We start from the raw sequence: 4924 nt of genomic DNA, 5'->3' as shown, positions 1-4924 counted from the left end.
CCGACTCTGTGGGAAACCACCACTTTCCTGTCAGTTGGTCAGACTGTGGTGACTTGTGTGTTGCTGTGGGTCTGGAAACGGTGTCATTGTTATTTCAAATGCCAGCAGGGTTATCCAAAGTGAACAGGTTTCAGTGGGGCTTTCGGACTAAGAACAGACAACAAAGAAGAACCCAGCTGCCCACTCAGGAGGAAGTAGTTGCTAAAAAGCCTATTTTGTCAGATACTGAAGGCCTAATGAAGGGAAGCAAAACATTGTTGGAGATATTGCTCATGTCAGAAGGTATTTGAAATGTGACTAAAGAGGAGCTACTTTCTTAGAGTGCACTTGACCCTGGTGATATGAATGGGTTAACACCTGTGGGAGAGGAGACTTTGGGATCTTCATTTGGTCATGGGACTCAACTCCAGGTAAGAAGAAACATCTGCAGAAATTAGCTAATGATCTGCATTTGCAATGTCTGAAGTATGAGTCTAGGAAAATTAGAAGTTGTCAAAAATTAAAGGGAATACATAAAGATCGGTATCCTGGTCATTAGTGAGCTGAAATTGACTGCTATTGGCCATATTGAATGAGAAAATCATATGACTTATTATGCTGGGAATAACACAATGAAGAGGAATGGCCTGGCATTCATTGTCAAAAAGGACACTTCACCATCAATCTTGAAGTGCAATGCTATCTGTGATAGGATTATGTCTATCTGCCTTCAAGGACATCCAATCAATACAACTATTCAAATGTATGCACCAACGAAAAAAGCTAGGGATGAAGGAATTGCAGAATTTTACCAATGTCTTATATCTGAAATTGATTAAACATGCAATCAAGATGCACTGATAATTATTGGTGATTGGAATGCAAAAGTTATAAACAGAAAGGAGGTAAGAGTAGCTGGAAAATATAGACTTGGTGATAGACATGAAGCTGGAAATTGCATGACAGAATTTTGCAGGACCAAAAACTCGTTCATCCAAATACAAATAGTCACAAAAGGTGACTATACACATGGGCTTCCTCAAATAAAATACATAGAAATTAAATTGACTACATCTGTGAGAAGAGACGAGGGAGAAGCTCATTTTCAGCAGCTAAATCCAGGCCCGGAGCTGACTAGGAAACAGACCATCAATTGTTCATATGTAAGTTCAGGATGAAGTTGAAGAAAATAAAACAAGTCCACAAGAGCCAAAATATAACTGTTGAGTCTATATTACCTGATTTTGAGAACATCTCAAGAACAGATTCGATGCATTGAACACAGTTCCACCATAAATACAAGAATGGTTTAGACATTGGGCTGCTAACTGCAAGGTGGGTGGTTCAAATCTTGTTTGGATCCACAATCACTGCTCATGGAAGCAGCAGTCTAGAGATCGAAAGGCATGTTACATTAGGTAAGTCTGCCGCACAAGACCTCTGTAGAGTATTGAAAAAGCAAAGATGTTTTTATGAGGAATAAGGTGTGCCTGACTCAATCCATCATATTTTCAATTGTCTCATATGTGTGTGAAAATTGAATATTGAATAAGGAAAACCTAAAAGAACAAATGCATTTGAATTGCATTGCCAGAGAAGAATATTGAAAGTACCATGGCCTGCTAAAAGGACAACCCAATCTGTCTTGGCCAGAGTACTGGCCAGACAGTACTGGCCAGAGTACTGGCCAGAGTACTCCTTAGAGGCAAGGATGAGAAGGCTTTGTCTTACATTCCTTGGACTGTGGTCAGAAAAGACCAACCCCTGAAGAAGGAATGATGCTTGGTAATTTGGCGAGGCAGAGAAAAAGAGGAAGACTCTCAAGGACATGGATTGACACCATGGCTGCAAGAGTGGGGTCAGACATATGACCAATTATGAGGATGGCTCAGAACCAGACAATGTATTGTTCTGTTGTGCATAGGGTCGCTAGGAGTCAGAACCTACTGGATGGCACCTAACAACTGCTGGAAACCTTATCACTTCGCCTGGGTCTGGATCATGCATCTGGCTCAACAACCTTCTACCATATTGCCAAATGATCCCAGGAGCCATCAGCAGATTACCGATCTTGGATTAATTCAGTGTTGCTTCTACCAGCCTTTGGTATTCCTGCTTCCTCTTTCTGCTTCCTGGTTCATCAGCCCCCACAGCCATAAGAGTCAGGAGAAGCCTCTAGTTAACATTTGACCTATCAATTTGAAGTACTTACCCACTTCTATAATTGTATGAGCTATACTTTGATAGACATTTCTTTCTATATACATACTTATATAAACATCCCTGGTTTTACATATCTAGCTAAACCAACCTACCAGTTTACTCAAAAAAATTAAAAGCAATAAATGTTAGTCAATTGGCTCACCCAAAATCAAATGCACTGCTACTGAGTTGACTTTGACTCACAATGATCCTCTAGGAGACAGTAAAATTGCTCCCTAAGGTTTACAAAGCTGTAAATCTTTATGGCAGCAGACTGCTAGAATTATTGTGTCACCAGGGCTGGATTTATATGCCTGTGCCTGTGCCTGGTGTTTGACTGCAATTGGTTATTTGTTGTCAGATGCCGTCTAGTTGGTTCCGACTCATACCCACCCTCTGCACAACAAAACAAAACACCACCCGCCTGGGGGTCAGGTAGTAAAGTTGGGGGTGGGTCGGGGGAGGGCGGGAACAACAACAACAAAAAACACCACCCGGTCCAGTGCCATCCTCACAATTGTTCTGATGCTTGAGCCCATTATGCTAATACATCTAATCAAGGCTCTGCCTGTCGGTCATTTCCCTTCTAATTTACCAAACATGATGTCCTTTTCCAGGGACTTGTCCCATCTGATAATGTGTCCAGAGTAGTGAGATGAAGTCTCACCATCCTGGCTTCTAAGGACTATTCTGATCAAATTTCTTCCAAGAGAGATTTGTGTGTACTTTTGGTTACCCATGGTACTTTCAATAGTCTTTGCCAGCACCATAATTTAAATGCATTGATGCTTCTCCAGACTTCCTCATTCAGTGTACAATTTCACATGCATAGGAAGAAAGTGAGAATACCATGGCTTAGGTCAGACCCCCCTTAGTGCTTAACTTGAAGTCTTTGCTCCTCAACACTTTAACGAGATCTCGTGAAACAGATTGAACCAATGCAGCACGTCTGTGGTCTCTTGACTGCTGCTTCCATGAGCACTGATTGTGAACCCAAGCAAGGTGAAATCTTGGACAACTACAATGTTTAATGCTGTTATCTATTTATCCAGTAGTGATGATTTTGGACTTCTTTACATTGAGTTGTAATCCATACAAAAGGCTGCACTCTGTGATTTTCACCAGCATGTGCTTCAAGTCTTCATCACTTTCAGCAAGCAAAGTTGTGTCATCTGCATATCATAGATTGTTAAGAGGCCTTTCTCCAATTCTGATATCACATTCTTCTTTATATAGTCCAGTTTCTCTGATTATTTGCTCAGCATACAGATTGAATTAGTGTGGTGACAGGTACACCCCTGATACAGTCTTGGCTGACTTTAAACCAGACAGTGTTCCCTGTTGTTTGTAGGCCTGCCTCTTGGTCCATGTACAGGCTCTCCATGAGCACACAGTGAAGGGTTCTGGAATTACTGTTGTTCTCAATGCCGTTCATAGTCAGTTATTATCCACACAGTCAAATGCCTTTGAATAATTCATAAAACACAAGCAATTGGCAGTTCCACCATAAAAACAAGAATGGTTTAGACATTGGGCTGCTAACTGCAAGGTGGGTGGTTCGAATCCACCATGTTTTACATGGGAGCAAGATTAGGCTGTCTGCTCAGATAACCATTTATAATACTCTGTAGGGTTCCTTTCAGTCAAAATCAACTTAATGGCCATGGGCTTAGTTTGATCAACTGTAAAAAGAGTTATATTAGATGAAAGAGAGAAATTGCATTGTGGGTAGGAATATACCCTCCAATCCCCTGTCATTTCTTATTCTGTACAGGGCTGTAATCATTGTATCCCCTGTTCTGCATTCCCATCCCTCTACCTTTCCCTCTACTTCTCTCCCTATAACTATATATATACTTAATCTTATCAATGTAAAATTTGTTTAGAAGCAGTATTATAATGTTTTGTAACTGTAAGAATTGAAATACTGCTATGAGATTTTTCAATTTGTAAACATTATTTTTCAGTATATGATGGTCAGAGTATTACTACCAGGGCTCCAGCTCATGTACGTACAGGCTTATTCCAAACAAACACTATTAAACTTGCACCTGCAATCACAGGATGACTGCAGACAAATTCTCTGAGCATCACAATTGTCTTACTCTCCCTGTGGTCCCTTCTTGAAAGGGTCCAGTGAGAACAGCTTCCAAGGGCCTCTGCTGGGCCAGCTTAACCCCCTACAGAGAGGTCAGCTCAGGATGTCATGACTGCTTTGCTTTTTCAAAACTGAACTTTTGGATGCCCAAGGAGTAATTGTGATAGTTTTTCTCAAAGGAAACACGACAGTCTTGGGGGATTGTTATGAAGAATTTTTTTTAATGGAAAACTGCATAGCAGAGGGAAAGGCCCAGAAAATAGCATGCAGGAAAGTTTTTCCATTATGACAATGCACCGATTTATTCTTGAAGGTTAGCAAAGGTCATCATAGGATAAATTTGTTGCAAAACATTACTCCACTTACCCTATCTCCTTAATTTTGCCATTTCAAACTCCGTTTTGTTCACCAAGTGCTTGCATGCTGCCAGGACTGCCCGTTTGATGTGGCTTAAATGGAAAAGTATGAAATTCTTTGGATAAAGAATTGGTGGGATAGAAACACTTCCATGAAAGAAATAGGTCTTGATTGATAGTTTAGTTTGGATAGGATAGTTTGACTTTAAGAAAATCATTTTATTGGGGACTTGTACAACTCATCACAATCCATCCATCCATCGTGTCAAGCACATTTGTACATATGTTG

The sequence above is a fragment of the Echinops telfairi genome, unplaced genomic scaffold, assembly GCF_000313985.2.
Source record: "Echinops telfairi isolate 266 unplaced genomic scaffold, ASM31398v2 ScPeMD7_1;HRSCAF=3_0, whole genome shotgun sequence".
In the NCBI taxonomy this organism is placed as follows: Eukaryota; Metazoa; Chordata; class Mammalia; order Afrosoricida; family Tenrecidae; genus Echinops; species Echinops telfairi.
The sequence above is the reverse complement of the archived record's forward strand: the minus strand, read 5'-3'. Positions refer to the sequence as shown.